This window comes from Gossypium hirsutum, chromosome A11 (genome assembly GCF_007990345.1).
Source record: "Gossypium hirsutum isolate 1008001.06 chromosome A11, Gossypium_hirsutum_v2.1, whole genome shotgun sequence".
NCBI classification, from domain to species: domain Eukaryota; kingdom Viridiplantae; phylum Streptophyta; class Magnoliopsida; order Malvales; family Malvaceae; genus Gossypium; species Gossypium hirsutum.
Window position 1 is genome coordinate 23,639,389 of NC_053434.1, and position 21,895 is coordinate 23,661,283.

Genomic DNA, 21,895 nt, shown 5'->3' on the forward strand with positions numbered 1-21,895 from the left:
ATTGTCATCCGTTAGATAGCCGGTCAATCTCACAATAAGTGAAAGTATTATTCTCCAGCGTAAATTTTGTCTCTTATACTCTGTTAAAAGCGAATATGCTATGAACGGTTGCCTAATTGTCCTAATTCACAGAGGCAACAACACTACGGTTGATGGACCTGCAAAATTTAAAAATTGGTGTTAATTTAGAGGATGAGTGTAATTATATAAATAACCTAAGCCTTATAACCCACTGCTTAACAAATAATTGGTTATGAGTCAATTAAAGAAACAAAAAAAGAAGGAAAGGAAATAGAATGAGCTTCATGTGGATGAATCGTGGCAGTGCGAGTTGTGGGGGCGTTCTCAGAGATTCCTGAGGCGTTATACGTGATCTATATTTCGGTCGTTTGGGTGCAAAGCTGAGTTAATGGCCATAAAGTTAAGCTTGCAAAAAATGTGGTGGTTTTCTCCATGGCTAACCTGTAATTGTGAATCTTATTCCAAAAAAAGACCGCAATATCTTGGGTCTGTAAGCAAGATCACGTGTTTAATGATATCGATTATAGTATTTTAAGGCCATTAAAAGAGTTGATTTTGTTCTGAATCCGAAGATGCAAATTTCTTTGTTCATTCCCCAAGCTAAAATGGGGGCTGATAGATCATATTTTTATTTTATTTTTTTGGTAATGCGTGGTTAAGAAGATTTTTTTGTACGAAATTTTGTTTCGTTTTAATTTAACGGTATTGTATTGCTTGATTGAGGGAATAAAAAACAAAACAAAGAAAAGGCAATTCATTGGTGATGAAGTCAAGCAGCCCCCACATGGAAAACAACAAACTAGAAAGGATCCATGGAAGAGTGCTAGTGCTGGTGCAAGGTAATGTGTGAACGTGCAAAGGGTAGTTCGGGTGGATCAAACCATAATCCTTTTTACAAATTCCAAACCCAAATTAACTAATAATATTGTATTGGGTTGCATTAACTCAGCAATTTCTTTAAAGGAAAAGGAAAAAAGTCTGAGCAAGCAATTTCCCCATCAACTTCCCCTTTGAAACACACTTCTATTATTTATTTATTTATTACCACCTTCACTCTATATAAATCACTATCAATCTTAATTCTTCCGCAATCCAATCCTTCCATACTCTCATCTCTCTTTCAAAAGAAAAATCCATTTAATTGCTGATCAAAATCTAGCAAAGAGCATGGATCAACTTGGGAAGTGCGAAGCAAATTATGTGGCACTCACTCCCTTGACATTCCTAAAAAGGGCCAGCTCTGTTTATGCTAACCGCACATCAAATCATCTACGAGAATACTCGTTTCACCTGGCGCCAAACCTACGAACGTTGCTGCCGTCTTGCATCCTCTCTCCTCTCCCTCAACATCCTCAAAAACGATGTTGTATGTTTCTTTCTTATACTTTCAGTCACTATCACATTTCTTTTCATTGTGTTTAATATTACGAAGCTAACACCCATTTGCAGATATCCGTGCTGGCTCCCAACGTTCCAGCCATGTACGAGATGCATTTTGCTGTTCCCATGGCTGGAGCCGTACTCAACACCATCAATACCAGGCTAGATGCCAAGAACGTCGCCACCATTCTCCGCCACTCCGAGGCCAAGGTGTTTTTCGTAGACTACCAATATGTGCCGCTGGCACGCGAGGCTCTCCGCTTGCTGATGGTTGACTCACAACAAAATCAGACCTCACAGTCACCATCTGCAGCACCCGAGTCTTTTATTCCATTGGTGATTGTCATAGATGACGTAGACTCCCCTAAAGGTGTCCGACTAGGTGAGTTGGAATATGAGCAATTAATACACATGGGCAATCCAAGATTCGTCCCCACTGAAATCCAAGATGAGTGGAATCCTATTTCCCTCAACTACACATCCGGAACTACATCCGAACCCAAAGGAGTTGTTTACAGTCACAGAGGCGCATATCTCAGTACCTTAAGTCTGATTTTGGGATGGGAAATGGGAAGCGAGCCTGTCTATCTATGGTCCCTTCCCATGTTTCACTGCAACGGTTGGACCTTCACTTGGGGAGTCGCAGCACGCGGTGGGACCAATGTCTGCCTACGCAACACCACCGCCTACGACATATATCGAAACATCGCTTCTCACAAAGTCACCCACATGTGTTGCGCACCCATCGTCTTCAACATCCTCATCGAGGCCAAACCTCATGAACGTCGCGAATTTACGTCTACCGTGCAAGTACTCACCGGCGGTGCACCACCTCCGGCATCACTACTCGAGAAAATGGAACTCCTCCGGTTCCACGTCACCCATGGCTATGGTCTGACGGAGGCCACTGGCCCGGCTTTGGTGTGCGAGTGGCAAGCCAAGTGGAACAATCTTCCACGGGATAGTCAGGCGAAGCTCAAGGCACGGCAAGGGATCAGCGTATTGACACTGGCGGATGTAGATGTGAAGAATATGAAAACCATGACAAGCGTACCGCACGACGGTAAAACAATGGGGGAGATTGTGCTGCGCGGAAGCAGCATCATGAAAGGGTACTTAAAGGATCCAGAGACTACATCCAAGGCCTTCAAGAACGGGTGGTTCATCACGGGTGACGTGGGCGTCATACATCCTGATGGATACCTGGAAATTAAGGATAGATCAAAGGATATCATCATTTCCGGAGGCGAAAACATCAGCAGCGTTGAATTGGAGTCGGTTCTCTACAGGCATCCAAGAGTTCTAGAGGCAGCAGTAGTTGCAATGTCTCACCCACGGTGGGGGGAGAGCCCTTGTGCTTTTCTAGCGGTGAGGGAGAACGAAGTTGGGAGAAAAGACGATGTGAAGGAAGCTGATATCATTGCTTTCTACCGTAAAAACCTTCCCCATTTCATGGTTCCAAAGAAGGTGGAATTTTTACCTGAATTGTCCAAAACTTCAACCGGCAAAATCCAAAAGTTTCAACTAAGAGCTTTGGCCAAAGCTTTCCAGATTACAGGCACAAAGGAAGTGCCTCAACACCATGAAGACCAAGTTCTTGCTTTATCCCGTCTTTGAATCTCAAAATTATTAAGAAGATGGAATAAACTACGGTTGTACATGTAGAAACCCTTATTTTTTTCCGTACGATTTGTTGTTTGTTGATGCTTTGTGATCGGGGAATTATTCATGCTTAGTTATTGTAAACAAGATAGTGAAGATGATGCTGCTTTCTGGATAAGTTAAAACGAAAAAATATGAGATCCAAAACTCTATCAGAGTTTAACGAGGATAGATTCTATGAAACTATCATTTTCATCATTTTTATCTGTTTTTAATTCTTTCTCAATAAAAATAATAATAAATTAAATTTTTACTTCTGATTTTTAACTTTTTCCTCTTTATTTTTAACTTTTTCCTCTCGATAAAATTTAAATTTAACTAAAAATACTAAAAATTAAAACTAAAAATATAATTTGCTAGGAAGATAACTCTCATATTAGAAGATAACTAGGTTGTAACATTTCTCCGAGTATAACTAGGTTGTGACATTTACAACCTAGAAGATAATTTTGTTTATTTAATTAAATATTAATTTTCAAAATTTAATTAAATATTAATTTTCAAAATATTTTATACTAATTTATATTATAAAATTCCTAATTCAAATATTGAAAGGAGACATGGTAAGAAATTATTTTTAAAACGAGTTAGTATTAACAATGAAATATTTTATCTATTAATTAAAATTAGTTAATTCAAGTTTATCGAGTTTTAGTTCAGTTGACATTTCCATTGTTGTCCGTGTAAAACAACGTAAATTTAAATATGTTGAAGTGCATTGTTCTATTATTTTAAGCGTTGAGAAATGATTATGAATAATATAAAAAACAAAGACTAAGAATCGTAATATTACACCTACACTCATATGAAAGAAAATAAATTAAAAAGAATTATTCAATTCAATACTTACCTCTCGATTCAACTATTGATATAATTAAAATATTATGGGTGTGATAAGTAAGAAAAATATTTTATATAGTCAAATTGTAGAAAGAAAAATTATATATGGTGGAGTCAAAAATTGTTGCTATCAATCTTGCGAAGGGTGATAAAGAGACTTTATATATTCTTTTTAAATTTAAGAGATTAGGGTGCAAGTTGTATCACATGTATATTTGGGTAATAATAAATTAAGATGTTTGTATAAACTTTTTTTTAATATTAAAAAATTTTAAAATTAATTAATTTGAATTAAGGTTATTTCTAAACAATTTATAAAAATGAAAGTTGCGTTTGTTAGTAATTTATATAAAAGAAGATTAAACAATTATTCATGGATTAGCATAATAATATAACGAAAAACTTATTTAGTACAACAATATTCAATATTCAAATAGTCGTAACATAAGTACTACTTTATGAATTTTTTTTAAGGAAAAAATACATATATAAAAAATTATATATTTACCAAAAATATTGTGTTTATCATATGCTGAAATAGTACTTTTTATATGCCAATGTGATAAATTTAATTTAAAATAAATAAATAAATTTGCTTTACAGAAGATTTATAAAAATTCTAAAAAATAATTATAAATGTAATTATTTGAAATATAAAAATTCATAGGAATAATATATTTGGAAACGAAAAAAAGAAAGCTGAAAACATTAGTTCATAAAATTTTTAAATTTATATAATTTGAAAAAGATTAAAGAAGAAGTAAAACATACTAAGGGTGGGTTTGGGACAGCGATACGGTGCAGTACAGTGTGTTTAGCTTACCTTTTATCTCACGCTATAGTATCGCTATAGTATCTAATCTCATCGCCACTGCTGTTTTTACACTACCGCAAGTAAACGCACCACTCAACCAAACTCACCTTAATTGATACTAATGCTAAAAGAAGTGGAGAGGAGAAAAAAATATTGGGGACATAAAAATTAGAGGAAAGGAAAACTCTAACAAGTGTGAAAAAATGAGTACAAGTATCACGAAATCTCTCCATATTGTATTTTGGTCTTTTTATTAGAAAAAAAAAGTACATTTTGAGATGTTAAAATTAGTTTATCTATTAAATTTTATCAGCTAATTGATGATTTGGAATGTTAAACTCATGCTGAAAATTATTTTTTATGAGTAAATTATAAAAATATCACCCAATTATGTCTTTCGTTCTATTTTAGTTACTCAACTATTAATTTTTTCAATTTAATCATTAAACTTTTCAAAATTAAATATTTTTAGTCACTTTATGCTGATGTAGGGCTATTTTTTGTTGGGCTTTTACTCAAAATTAGCCTTCTAATATTTACACATTCTATCAGTTTGATTCTAAATATAATAAATTTAGCTTTCAATGTTTACAAAAGTTGTCATTTTAATTCTAATTATAAAAATTTAATAAATTTGACCCTCAACATTTAGAAAATCTATCAATTTAGTCTTAATTCTAAAAATTTAAAATATATATTTCAAAAGTCATTTTTAACCCTTTATAACCTATTAGCTAACCCATATGAGATTTTAGAATAAGAAAAAGAATACTCTTTTTTAAGATATTTGTAAAACATTTTACAAAATACCTCTCCGGATTTTTAAAAACCTGGATATTATTTTGTTAAGTCTTCTCCCTATTTTTGTAAATAAATTAAAAAAAAACAACAAATAACCTTTTGATTAAATTTGGTAATCGAATTTGAAAAAAGAAAAGTTGCAAAATAAATCAAAATTTTAATTTATAAATGAATTGAGATTTTCTGTAAATTCAAATTTTTTAATTATATAATTTGGCATCAAAATTTTACGCAAGAGTATCTCGGTTGTTTTAATATTGTGAATAAGTGGTCAATTCCGATATAGCTCTAATTATGCAATTGGACATTATTATTGGATTATACTTGTATGAACCATATGACTGTAGTATGTTTGCTCAATATATACTTTTGGTTACTTTTCCAGTCATGCCACAAATTTTATACATATTACTTAAATTTTAGTTTTTTTATTATTATAGAAAATATCATTTCAAACTTATTAATTTAATTAATTAATAATCAAACTTTGTTGTCTAGATAAATTGTGAAAAAATATCTTATTAATATTATTTTTGTTTTATTGGAAAAAACTTTTAAAAAATGATTTCATGAAAATTTAAATAGTAAAAAATATTTTATACAAATTCATTTCATCATTAAAAATATCAAATTTTTTTCAAAAAAAGTCAATATATTTTTTAGAAATTCTTTTTTTTATAAATTTTTTTTACCTGAAACAAATAAACTCTAAATCTCAAACTAAAACTAAAAGAAATGCAAATATAGTGTATATCATCACTTGTAGAGCTTGACCCTCTACCCTTATTTATTGGCATATTTTATATTTATGGGTTAATATGTGCTTTACACATATCTACACTATTATTAAAATTTCTTATTAAATTAATATTTTAAATTAATCATATATTAATTTAGGTGATATTTGATAAATTAAAAAATTAAGTGCTAAAAACAAAAAATAAAAATTTAAGTTATTAAAATTTATTTGATATATTACTTAAGATTGATTGCAAAATATAATTAGATTGTTTGATATATATATATTAAATTATAGAAATTATATTCTATATTTTATTTTAATTTTTTTAAATATTTCACTTTATTCTAAATAAAAATCAAATTTTAAACGTAAAATTTTTATATGATAATATAATATTAAAATAAATAATATAAAATTGAATCAATTGAACATATTCTCCATTAAGTGATATGTAACTATTTTCTACTTATTATTTTCACACTTTTTATAGAAAAACAATCTATTAAGTGGTTTTTATTTTGGATTATCAAATATATGTAAAAAATTAAATAAATTGAAAATATTAAAAAAATCAAACGTGTCGATTGAGTTTTAGCTCAATTGGCATATGCATTATTGCCAATACAAAAAGACGTGAGTTTGAGTACGCTGAATTGCATTATCCTCTTATTTATGGGTTGGAGAGGGGTTATGAGTCGTTCTACTCATTATGCCAAAAAAAACAAATATAATCGGAACCTAAAATAAAATAATTAGAAAAAATAGGTGGTTAAAAAAAAACAAATATCTAATTACTTTAATAAATCCGTAAAAGATAAACAGATTTTTTTACTTTAAAAATCATTTACTTTAAATAAAAACTACTTCTATATTTTTTAATTTAATTTATTTTTTATCTAGAATATAATTATTTTTATAAAAAATTACTACTTCTTGATTTTGTTTTCTCTTTTTGGATATCCAATTTGTAAAGAGGAAATTACTTTCTTGCATATTATTTTTGAGTGAATTACAATAATAAAATAAAATTTAAACAATAAATACAAATAGTATGACTCGAACCTAAATCACACCTAAAATAGTAAATACTTTAGGTTCTATAATTTGGCAACTTATATGTGTATATATAACATTTAATTGTTATTTAAATTACAAAATTTGCGAAAAAACTCCACCCACTCCAATTCTTTGAACCAAATATTTACTTTCAATTACGGGATTAGTTTGCAAGCGCGGTTTCTGTTTTAAATTTTAGTTTATATTATCATGATTTTTATTTTTATTTTTTTTATGCTTTGTTTTCTCAAAAATTAATAGTGATTTTAGTTTTAGTTTTTTTTTAAAATTTTTTAGTTTATAATTATGTTCTAACGTATATATAAGATTTGTAAAGGTAAAAGTACCGTCAAATCTATTATAATCTATCTCAGAAGACCTTATCTTGATAGAGCACAAAGTCGGAGTTCGTAAAATTAGAATTCAAGATGATGATGAGCAGAAGGATAGACTATCTAAAACTTAGCATTTTGTGCATCACTAATGCGGTGAGTCTCTTAAGGCTCTAGGCAACAATTTCTTGATTTATTGTAATTTATTATCAAGTTGGTCTGATGATGGCAATTCTAAAATGTAATTTTTTGTGGTTTCATCAAGGGATACATTTATAGCTTATTTGTGAATTCTTCTAGCATTGTGATTATTGTCTGTATATATTCCCCCTCCCTTTTCTTAAAGGGATTATTCTGTAGACATACATTTTTGCATCAGTTTGCATTTTGTATTATTTTATTTATCGTTTGTGCTATACATTATGTTTTTATATTTTTATTATGCACTATTTCTATTAATAATAGAATTTTAAAAAATAAAAATAGAGTATTATCTAAATTATTTTGATGAACAGGTAAGTAATATATTTTTAGTATAATATTTAATTAAGATTAAGAAAAAATATGTACTTAGGAAAATTATATAAAATTAAGATAAATTTTAAACTTCTTAAAATATAATAAAAAAATTATTTTACTATAAGTTAAAAACAAGAACGTTTGAATCGGATCGATTGATGAATTGTTTGGATTAAAAATAAGTTGAGTATCAATTTAAAATATGATTTTGAACCAATTAAATCAAGAATTAATATGTATTAATTGAATTAGGTAAAAGCCTAGATAAATTGACTAAAAATAGTTTGAATAACTCTTATTTAATTTTTAAAAATTTTAATAAAAATAAATAGAATGATTTGATGGATTTGATGGATGTCATCATAAAAAAGTAATTAAAAAGTTTGTTTTTACGCACAGTGATAGGGGTGTGGCATCGGTGTACCCATTTCTGTTGGAATTGCGATATCGCTGCCAATCAGTAATATAATTTCGATTTATCGTTCCTATTTTATGAAAAATCTTACTTATTTTCTTTCAATTCATTTATTATCGACATTTTGCTTTGATGATTACACCCACAAAACCAAAAAGCTGATTGCTTTGTTTCTTATGTTTTTCTTTTTTATTTGATAACACCAACACTGAAAGAGATAAGACTCTGACCCCCATAGTTTTATTTCAAACTACAGTGTGCTTTTATTCCAAAAAGAAAAGAAAAGAAAAATTGGAGTTTTTTACCCTAATAATATAAAAATAAAATAAAATATTAAAATAATATGTTGTTAAGATTAAGTGTTAAAATAGTACATTTAGATAGATAGAGAGTGTCAAATAGGTGGCACCCTTATCTGATAGGAGGCATTAGTGGTGCTTATCTCATAGGCGACACACTTTGTTTATTTTTCTCTCACTCCTCCATTCGGTTCGTATCAATTTATGTTTTTAAATTTTTTTTTAAGATTTTGTTAAAATAATTTAGGGTTAAATATTTTAGTGATTTTTAAAAATAAATCATGATTTAGAGTTTAGAGTTTTAATGATTTTTAAAAGAAACTGGGAGAGAGAGTGAGGTCGAAGAAAAAAAAATACAGATTGCTAATTTGTCTATCTATGTATTTGATGTAATATATGCACTTATCAGAAAAAACAAGCACCGTTGAATGCGACTGGTTGCTGATGCAAAAATGAAAAGCAGGATTCCAATTGTATGTCTAAATAAGTAATAATTAGTGTTGGAAAAAACTTAAGCAACGAATAAGTGAAATATCGAAGAATTTAAAAAGATCAAATATAAATATTTTATGTATAAAAATCTATTTGGAGAGGATAAAAATTACGGACAAAAATAATTTCATTAAAACAACAAAAATAAAAAGTACAAAAAATGAAGATAAAACTAAACCTCAAAACCCGAAATAAAAACATCAAAACGTAAACACAAAATTCTCTTAAAGTTTGTATAAACTAATACCTAAATATGTAATGAGATATTTTTCTAATATGTAAAAAGGGACTATTTTAGGCTAAATTTGTAGGTTAAATAATATTAAAATAATATACACTAATCAGAATTTAAATGAGACATTAATATTAAAATAACCTACACTAATCAGAGTTTCAGTGGGAAACTAAAAACAGAGTTTAATTGAGAGAAGAAAAGCAGAAAAATACGAGGCATAACTCCACAAATATTCACATTGACTTATATTTCCATAATGTCTTCTTTGTCAAAACCCACCGCGGGTTTATCTCAAACTACCCAGGATATTAACTAAGTCGAAGTTGTACTCAGAAGTTGGAAGTCTTCTAGTCTTTAACTTGGCACTGCCAAATCAAAATTGACCCGGGTATAATTTCCACGAATACAGTGCCCTATCTTTTCAAAACCAACATCCAAAAGAGAACCCCTCTTATACGAAACAGTCATACCTTTTTCTCTCATATGATCAAGTTGTCTTCGCTTCAAACGTGTCGACTTCAACTCCGTAATAGACGAGAGACATCTCGTTTCACCGGTCACCGTTGATCCTTCCAAAACATAAAGATTGTCAATATTTTTACCTTTCATCAAAACGAGAGACCCATGAGGTACTTTAATATTGCTTGATTTGATGTTAATTATACAACCCTTTAAGTCCAAAATTTTCGAGGAGACGAGATTTTTCTTTAAGTTAGGCACATGCCTAACTTTTAACAATGTCCTAATTGTCTCGTCGTGCGTCCTGATTTGAATAGTACAAATACCGATTACCTTACTAGGTGAATCATTCCTCGTGCGTACAACTCCACCTTCAACTTAATTGTATGTGAAGAACCAATCCCTGTTGGGACACAAGTGGTAAGATCACCCCAAATCCAGAATCCACTCGAATGTAAGCTCGGAGTTTTCACTTGTTGACACCAACAAGAAATCATCACCCTTGTCATTGGCCAAATTGGCACTAGCTATGTAACACCCCTAACCTGAATCCATACCGAAACAAGGTTACGGAGCATTACCGGAGATTACAGATCCAATAAACAAACATTTCATATTATATAACATTAATGTCAGAAACCAATCAAAATTTTTCAGAAAACATTGAAATTTTTCAAAGTTGCAGAGGACACATGGCTGTGTGACTTACACGGTCAGGAGACACGCCCGTGTCTCAGGCCATGTGGGTATTCGAAATAGGGACACAATGTCGTGTTTCAGCCCATGTCCATGCCCGTGTAACTCTCTGACTTGGGTCACACACCCATGTGCTAGGCCATGTTGAGCATACTGACTTACACAATATCAAAGATACAGGGGACACGCCCGTGTAGACAAAAATAGGTCATTTCCAAGCAACATTTCTTACCCAATTTGGTACCAACCTAAACACAACAATTAGCACATCCACAAGCCATATCGGGGCATTCAAATCAAGCTAAAAACAAGTATTAAACATGAAGTGTAACCACATACAACCAATGTGCCCTTAGGCACCTTAAATGACAATTGAATGACATGTCAATCAAGTATCTCAACTTACCTATTTGACGAAATTCATATATGCATATTCAAACCACATTAAATATGATATTGCCTTATATATAAACGTAAAAAAATATACCAAACACAAGCCATTCAAACGGCTAGTCTCAAATAAACATTTATATGCCAACATTGGTCAAAATAACCTATACATGCCATTATAACCGAGATTAATTTACTAAAAGTACCAAAAGAGCCGATGGATAATGTGTAACATCCCGAAATAGGGCCTAGTTAGAATAGTAGTTTCGGGACCACAAATCTGACATCAAAATATTTATTTTATGATTATTATGAGGCCTAGAATATGATTATATGCATGTGTTAAAGTTTCATGAAGAAATTCTTTGAGTAAGGTGTTCAATTGGAAATTAGAGACTAAATTGAATAAATTACAAAATTTGATTTCTAGAAGCAAGTTGTATAAAATTGCTTCGGGTTATGAATTGGAAGGCTTTGGAGAGCAATTTGCCCAAATTCTAAGTTTTTGGACAAAAATGGGCTTGCACGGTTAAAATTTTAAAGAAAGGGCATGAGGGCATTTTGGTCATTTAGTATTTTAATGAAATAAAATGGGAAAAAGAAAGGCAAAAATCAACCATTTTCTTCTTCATGGCTGCTGAAAATTGAAGGGACACCATAGCTAGGGTTTTCAAGCTTTCCAAGCTCAATAGTAAGTGCTCTCAAGCCCCGTTTTTCATGCTCTTTGTATTTTTGAAATCCCGGTAGCTTGCTCTCTCCATTTCTACCCATATTTCATGCTAGGGTTCATGTTTAAAAATTTACCCATGCATGAGTTATTTGTATTTTGATGGATTATGGAGGAATATGAAAGATGAATATGTGTTAAACATCTTTTCCTAGTTGATTTTCATGAAAAACCCTTATAGGGACCATTTTGCAAATGTTGTAAAATTTATGGTAGAAATGAGAAAAACAATGGGAAATTTGGGCTACCATAAGAAGGAAAAGTGTTCAGCTAGGCTTGGGTAAGATAAAAAGTGCATGTGTTTCATTATACGAGCTTAGGGACTAAATCATAAAAATGTGAAAGGTTAGGGGTAAAATGGTCATTTGGACCTGGGGTAGATATTAAACTTGAAATGCATAATGTAGGGAATTAATGACATAATTTTGTTGTTATAGACCCCGAGGAACAAATTCCGGAGGTCGATCAAAGTAAACGCAAGGTTTCGGAATAACCGAAACACAACTCCGAAAAGAATACCAGGTAAGTTCGGATAACTTAAAGTAAACCCCTAATATGCATAATTGAATGATTTATGAATGCATGATGATTGCATTTATTATTAGCATGAAATATCATAGAAATGTATGTTTGACGGTAACATGTGAAAAATGTCTCGGATAAGATTGACAAAGGGAATTCGATGGATAAACCCTCATTGATATGTGTAAAGAGATCCTGCATATGTTGCAATAAGGATTTAGCCTGACGGGTAATCCGTGATCTCGAGTATGGAAAAGATCTAGCCCGGACGGGTGTTTCTCGAATGATCGAGCCTCCCGAAGAATATATGTGCATTGAGGATTTAGCCCAGACGGGTAATCCTATTAGGGTCTGAATTTAGCCTGGACTGGTAATTCAGATCCGAAATGGGTGTTTGTCGCTATAAGGGATTTAGCCTGGACTGGTAATCTTGCCATGAGATGTGGGGTTCGCGAGAGTGCATATATGTGAAATGATCATTCGTAAGAATTGACGGATAATGGGTATTCCATCGAGATTTCCTAGAAACTCAACGAGATTAATATGATGTATATCAATAATATGATGAATGATGAGCTCATCTACATAAATTACATGATGCTTTGTTATGTGACTAACTCATTGATTGAGTGCATGTGATAGGGAATCATTTCATAATTGATGATTTCATGATTTAAATATGGACGTATGCTAATTGCTCGATAAGTTTACTTTCTGATTATTCGAGCTTACTAAGCATGAAAATGCTTATCCCTCTCTTTTTCCATGTCTCTTAGAGCTCGAAGACTCAAAAGGATTGGAAGACAATTGGAGAGTCAACACACTATCAACTAGACAAGCTTTGGTATAAAGACTTTGTTTGTTTTGTTCAATGGTACGTATAGTATTTTTGAGTATTTTTTTATATGTGTCATTTGATTTTCCAAATGAAGGCATGTAAAAATATGTTTATCTCTTTGTATATAGCCACGAAAATAGCCTTAATTGAAGTAGGCTATGACCTACGAATTTATGCATGGTTTTATTTATAAGTGATGGGTCGTTACCAATTGGCAATGAGTCACATGCACGAGCCAATTTCGAACGAATTAAAGTGACATGGAAACCCATAATCACTAAATAGGAAATAACCTATCATTTATGAAACCAATGATATGAGGTTTCCATACATCTAGTTTAATCAAGATTATTTACAAATGTATAATTGTGTTTTACTTTGAATTTGGTAACCACTAAGCACAAGTAGTAGAAAGGGGTGACTAAAGGCTTGGAAAATAGCCTATTAGAGTCCACATGGTTAGACACACGGTTCCCTCCCATTGGCGTGTGCTATGGCTGTGTGTCCCCTGCACTTAAAATTTTAGCTTAAAGTTGTACACGGGTAGGCCACACGGGCGTGTGCCATGGCCGTGTTCAAATGACAGTGTCGTCCACAGGCAGGCAGCACGGGTGTGCGTCCTGGCCGTGTTAATAAGTCAGTGTTGCCCATGGTTGAAGAGCATGGGCGTGTGAGTCCGCACGGCCCATCTACACGGGCGTTTGACCCTTTATGTTAAGGTAAATTTTCTGAGAAGACTAAGATTCATCAAACGTGCTCGAATTTACCCCGCATTGCCTTTAGGTAAGTTATAGGTCTCGAAGGCCTATACAAAGGACGAGATATTCATGATTGAAAAGTTTTAATTTCAAGTGAAATATTGTGACTCAAGTTAGTATACTGAAAGTGTAAAGTTCTGGTAATGCCTCGAGTCCTATCCCGGTGTTGGATACGGGTAAGGGGTGTTACATAGTGTGAAATAGGTCTGACCAGCTTCCAACCCGAACGAGCTTCCGAATTACTATAAAACATCGAAAATAACACAGAGTAAGCATTTAAGCTTAGTAAGTTTGTATAATAGAGAATTTAACTTACCTTATTTCCATAAAATAGGTAATTGAACATAGCATATCTCAACCAATTTGACCAAAAGCCTAAACACATAATCATCAACATATTAGCCATGAAAATCACATATAAGATCCAACACACATAGTTGAATTCATCAAATAATCACATTTCATGTTTTTCATGTATATACCGGTAATAGTTCATATCAAGCTCATATGATTTCATAACAAGATTGTGCCCGTTGAACCATTTAGAATATCGTTAGATACACGGGTTGTAACAGCCCAATTTTGGTGAAATCAAAACAATGGTTTCGGGACCACAAATCTGATCCGAAAATAAATTTTATTTTTATTTTATTACATGGTCCGTAATATGTTAGAAATTTCATGTGAAAATTCTAATAATAAAATTTTATCGATTAAGTGCTTAATTACGGGATGGGCTAAATCACATAAAATGCAAAAGTTGAATTTTAGTAGCTAGAAGGATTAAATAGCTATGGAATTCAAAACTTGAGATCCTTATATGGTAATTAGACCATTAAAAAAAGTATGTAGATATTTTGGTGACTCATCCATGGAAATTTAGAAAAAGGGCAAGGACTAAATTGGAATTTGAAATAATTTAATTAATTAAAAGATGAAAAAGAAAATATCATCTTATTTACTCATCTTCTTCCCCAAAAATACATGGAAACCCTAGGAGAGAGAGAAGAAACTTTCATGGCTTAATTGGGTAAGTTTTGTTGTCTCGTTTTTAGTAATTCAGATAGTTTTGAAACCGGGATAGCATAATCTATTTATTTCGGGGTTCAATTTGAAGAGTTATCAAAGTATGAAAATTAGGTCATGGATGCATATGCTGAAAATTAGAAATTTATGGTAGAAAATGAAAGGTTGTTGATAGGTAAATAACTTTTACAAAGTGATTTTTGATGAAAACATGATTTAGGGACTAAAATGTAAAGTTGTGAAAATTGATGAAAAATTATGAAATTTATAGAAAATATGTGCTCTAAATTATATATTAAAATTTTGATTAGGCTTGGATTAGGGATTAAATTGCATAAATTTTATTTTTTGAGCCTAGAGACGAAATTGAAATTTATGGAAAAGTTAAGGGCAAAATGGTAATTTTTCCTAGGACATAAATTGAGTCCAAATGAATATGAAATGTGTGAAATTGATGCTTAAAGTTATTTATATAAATCCAAACAACACAAATTCGAGGTTAGATTAAGGAAAAGAAAAAAATTCGGATTAGTAGATTTTATATGCGAACCAATGTCGAGGTAAGTTCATGTAACTTAATCGAGCATGTAAATATGTTAACTTGAATGTTTTGATTGTATGCAATATGATTTATATTCAAGTGAGTAATATAAATGTGTGAAATTATTACATATTTGAAAAAGTCAGAAGAAAAGGGTAAAGTCTCGTTTGAATATTGAATTTCGATGGATAAATGTGATTGCCTTATAAAATGAGGTCCTGCATTTGTTGCTGACGGGATTTAGCTCAGACAAGTAATCCTATTGACCTCATTACAGATAGGATTTAGCCCGGACGGGTAATTCTGATATAATCTCTCTTGAGCATATGTTACAATTAGGATTTAGCCTGGACAGGTAATCCCAATTGAGCTCTTCTAAGCATACGTTACAAAAAGGACTTAGCCTGGACTGATAATCCTATAATATGACATGTGGATCGAGAGTGTGTTCTTTGATTAAGAGTCCTAATGGGTACTCTTGGATGAGAATTGATGGGTTATTGAACTGTACACCTTGAGTGTACTACTTGAGTATTCATCGGAATATCAATGATTCAACGGACACAACTCTTGGCATGATAAGAGAATTATGGAATGAAATGAATAATTTCTTGAAGGAAAATTGTATGATGAACTCATGCATGTTTACTTGATGTATATTCAAAATTTTGTGAGTAACATGTTTGATTGAATGTATATGTTTAGGCAATTTTGCCAAGTTGATGGAAAGCATGATATTGCATGCTAGGATTTAATAAACAGGATTGGTAAGTTTAGTTTCCGTTATATGAACTTACTAAGCATGTAATGCTTACGCTATTTTATTTTCCCTTGTTTTATAGTGCTCGGAAGCTCACGAAGGTTGAGATCATTGGAGCATCATCATACTATCCACTAGCTTATTTTGGGTATATATAGTAAAATCATTTTGGTATAATGGCATGTATAGGCTAACTTGGCCTTAGATGGCTTGAGTATGTGGTTTGTAATCTAGCCATTGGAATGGCTAGTAATGGTTATTTTTGATATACTTGTAATGTCATACTATGGTAGCTATATATATGTTAAATGGTTGATTCAATTATGCTTAACATATGGAATATACCAAGGTAAGATTATAAACACGTATGCATGTAATGATATGCCATGTTGAATGATAGAGTTTGCTTAATTTGAATGCTTGAAATGGTTGGTATTTGAATGTGAGTTTAAGTGCAGGTCACTGGTGTGATTTTGGGTGAGAAATGAAGCTAGAAATGGCTTCATTTTGTCCACACGGGCAGACATACGGGCGTGTGTCTAAACCGTGTGTGACACACGGCCTGGTACATAGGTGTGCGGTTCCAAATGTCCCATGCACCTTAAATTTGAGAAACAAAATGCTCAGAATTGAGCACACGAGCAGATACACGGGTGTGTGTTTCAGCCGTGTGTGCTACACGGCCTAGAACACAGGAGTGTGAAACCTGCACCTAATTTCGAAAGAATTTAATTAACCACACGGCCTAGCACACGAGTGTGTGGCATGGCTGTATGCACAAGTCAGAGAGTTACACGGATTCGAACATGGCCTGCTGCACAGGCGTGTTCTAGGGTCACACGAGCGTGTGAGCCTTGTAACTTAGAAAATTTTTGAAATGTCACGAAAAATTCTTAGAGTTTCCGATTAAGTCCCAACTTGATTCTAATGTTCATATTAGGCCTCGAGGGTCCATTTAAAGGACAATATGAATAATCTCGGTTAATGAATAGTAATTTACATGAATTATCTAAAAAAATGTTCTAAAAGTTTCGGTAATACTCTGTAACCCTGTTCTGGCAATAGATACGGGTTAAGGGGTGTTACACAGGTAGTACACACGAAGTGTACTGAATTGTAATCTATTAATTTATATACATTTATGCTTATACGAGCTGTAAACGGGAAGCTCTTCCGAGCTAAATAACGGAAAGCTCGTGCGAGCTGAATAACAGGGAGCTCATGCAAACTAAGTATCGGGAAGCTCATACGAGCTGAGTATCGGGAAGCTCATAAGAGCTGTGGTGTGTCCGCAACACATGCAGGACCTCAACCAAATCGGTAACCCTAATAACATGTCACTTGTATTCTATGAATTCCATAAGGTTCAAACGAGACGTTGGATATGCGATCAGTATTTATACATAACAATTGTACAATTCACAAACAATAAATCAATTTAACTCATATTAAAGTACAATTTAATTACACGAGCTTACCTTGACAAATGTACGTAGATACGAGGGCGACTAATTCGATATTTTTCCTTTGCCTCGATCTAACTCCATACTAGGTCTAACCGGATCTGTACAAATGAGTTTAACTCAATTCACTATAATTCATATTCAGTTTAGTCCAACACATATTTTTGGCAAAATTATTATTTTTCCCTATACTTTTTGTCGAAACCATTTTTTTATTTTTTAAGGAAAATGGGATCGACTTTAAAAAACGATAATGGAGTTGCCACCAATCCTTTTGTTTAAGTGTGATTGGATCACCTAATAAAACATTTTTATTCCCTTTAAATCAATTTTGGCCTACGTAAATATAAGAAAAAGAGTTCAAGAGTCGGTTACGTGTGAGGGAGGATTAACACCCTCATTACGCCCAAAATTGGTACCAAATCGATTAAATACTATCCTTATGTCTAATATTTAAAAATATTTTTGAAAGGTGGTTCCTTTTATAAATATTTGAATAGCCCAAGTTGGTCATCAAAATTCTCTTGTTTCAGAGGAATACAGCATCACATCCAGCACGATAGGACACGATCTTTTATACCCTCGAAAACATGATAAATTTCGAGTTCCAAAGGTTTATATGTTGAAAATTACAAAAGGATGCCCAATTATTTAGTCCAATGAAAAACCGAAACCTAGCACAGTAGTGCATGATTCCTCAAATTTCTAGACATTGAACATTACCTTGTTTTAGAATATAGAAGACATGAATGAAATTCTAAAGGAATATTCGATTATTTTGAACAAACGAGAAATTGTAACCCAGCACGATAGGGCATTATTCCCCGAATTCCTAAACATCGAACATTGCCTTCATTTTAAAGAACATAATATATTAAAATAATATGATATAAAGAAGAATCTCAAAATAATAATTTTATAAACACACACACAAGAAAAAAACAAAGTTCTCAAATATCTTTACACACATAATTAAATGAATCTTAAAAACAATAAGTATTTTTAAATTAAAAAAACTCATTAAAATAATATATGTACAAATATACCCGGAAAAATTTAGACGAAACATTATCAAAAATGCTAAAAATAATATAAAAAAACCAACTTCAGAATAACCATACAAATAAAAACAAAGCAAATTTATTTTAAAAAAAACACATATATAATAACATTAAATGAATTTTAAAATAATAAGTATTTCAAATAGCAAGCTCAATATGAATATTTAAATAAAATTTTACACATAATGTAAAACAAAATAATGATTTATTTAACCAAAAATAAAAATTATTAAAAGTTTTGACACATAAAAAAATATTAAATGAATCTCCTCAAAAATAATGAATCATATAAACAAAAACCTAATTGAAATTAAAATGAAAAGGGATCATTTATAAATTTTGAAATTAAACGGAGGGCTAACACACAGTACACGTAAATGCCAAGGGACTAAAGTTGGAAATAATCTTGGTCCCAAAACGCAAGGCTTAAACGCAGGCTAAATTGATGTGATTTCTTAATTCCAGATACGTGTAAAAAAGATACAATGGTCACTACATGGCCTTTATAGCCGAAACAAAAAAATGTAAAAGAAAAATACAATTTCTTCTTCTTCTTTTTTCCTCTTTGCTGTGCTGTGGTTTTTGTATTTTCTTGAAGGTACGGGGTGTGCGTGGTGCATGTACGGGGCTGTGCGTTGGCATATGGAGGTGCAGGCATGGCTGTGGTGCCAGGAGGTCGTACGGCGCTGTGGGTTAGGGCCTGGCTGCGGCGCAAGAAGCAGAAACCTTAGGGTTTTTTTGTTTCTAACACGTTTTGGGCCATTTGGGCCTTGAATTTTTGGGTCTAGGTTTGGGCTTGTATTAGGTTTGGGCTATGGGTTTTAAATTTGGGTTTTAGGTCTAGGTAATTGGGTCTGTAACATCCCCTAACCCTATACTGTCACCGAAACAGGGTTACGAGACATTACCAGTCAGTACAGTCCAATTCCGGTCATTAATTAAAATAAATATTCACACACATCCTAGTTTTAAGATGTCGTCCCTTTAATGGGCCCTTGCGGTCCAATATGAACAGTAATTTCAATTCGGGACTAATTTAGAATCACTACGAATTTTTAGTAAATTTCAAAATTCATATTACATACCGTTGCCAACCATAATTTACTTATTTCATCAATACTTTTACAACCTAAATGACTCTCATTAAACATCCTGGGTACATGCCACTATCAATACTCAACATACTTTACCTTAATGAATTCGGGATCGTCCTGGGATGCTGATTCAACGTACTATCTTTACTTAACCTGCGCACGGAAACAAACCGTACGCTGAGTATGGTATACTCAGTGGTATTTCTATAATCCGAACAATTTATAATATAACAACTACTTAAGATCATAATAACAATTATAATTATTCAATTATTTATTCATAGATAAATTTCAACTACTTACCATATAAATTTTATATAAATCATATAATAAACACAATATCATAATTGTTCAATTCTTAACTAAATCCATTATTATTTACTCCATTCTTTCACTTACTATTCGGTATAGCTTTCCTTAATTTATTCACAATTCAATATCATTAAACTATATTCAACTATACACTTATCAATCATATTCCATTTTAATTCATTTCAATAACAGTCAATTTCATTTATATCATATCAACTTACTATCCCTGATAGCTTTCAGTATATACATACGATTCATATATCTCAAATCACATTTCAATTCATCAAGTGGCATCATATATCATCAATTCGAACTCCAATCATTTCATGAACCTTTGGGTCATATTTTCAATTTCATATAAATTTTCAATTCTCAATTCAATTTCTCGTTTCATTTCAATAGCTTGATCAATCAAATTTATTCGATTTATCTTTCACTTATTTACCCCTATTAACAAACCCGGACTTTGACGGATACACGGATTCCAACCCAAACACACTAGTACGGCACATTGTGCCTAAAACGGTACATAGTACCTGATCAGTATACGAAACATAAAGTGCCTAAAACGACACACAAGGCGCCTGATACGACACACGAGGTGTCTGATACGACACACGAGGTGCCTGAAATACGACACATAAAGTGCCTGATCGATAAAGCCGGCAAATCCCGTACACTTCCAGATCCTATGGCATGCCAATTATATCCGACTCAGCCCGACTAGTTAATAGGGTATTTCATTCACTTTCTCAATTTAATAATTCTTTCATCAATATACCATTCTGATAATCACATATATTCACCCATTTTCACAATTCATACAATTTCATTCAATTCAACAATATATTTCAATTATTCACATTAATTCATAATTCAATACAATTCAATTCACTTTTCAATATCAAATATTCAAATATCACAATCTCATATATTCATATCAATTTCCTCATATTTCTAATCAACATATTTTTCAATATAATATTCATTCAATATTCAAATTTCTACATAAATCATATATATTATATAATTCAATCAATATAAATTCAATCAAAATAATTTCAATCAATATAAATTCAATAAATTCATCGCATACCAAAATCAATCCATTCCAATTGTAAAACATCATAATTCTAACACTAAAAATTGCAATATGTATATAAATATAACAAATAATAACTAAGTTCGGATTATAGAAATACAAACCGTAATTTTTGAGCTAGCTCCCGTTGACTTTGTCCTGTCCTTTCTTAGTCGAGATTTCCAGTACCACATTGACTACGAAATTAATACAATTCATAATCATTAATACATCACTAATTCATATCTTGAGTTACTGAATTCTAAATTAAGATCCGCTAATTTTTCCTGAAACTAGACTCACAAATCTTCTTACAATAAAGTTTTTAGAATTTTTGGTTTAGCCATTAAGTACAGTTTATTCTTTAAATTCACCCCTATTCTTTTCATCCCTTCTTCACTAAAAATTAATTATCTCACAGTACAGAACTCGGATAATATTCCCGTTGATTTCTCATGAAAATAGACTCATTAGGGATTCTAAAAATATAAATTTAAGCCTCTAATTATTTTTCTTCAATTTTTGGTGATTTTCCAAAGTCAGAACAGGGGAACCCAAA

General features: G+C 31.9%; 1 pseudogene; it reads left to right on the forward strand.

Annotated features, from left to right (window-relative positions):
* The first annotated feature begins 613 nt into the window (after positions 1-613).
* LOC107895462 (trans-cinnamate:CoA ligase, peroxisomal-like) lies at positions 614-3,316 on the forward strand (annotated as a pseudogene).
* The last annotated feature ends 18,579 nt before the right edge of the window (positions 3,317-21,895 follow it).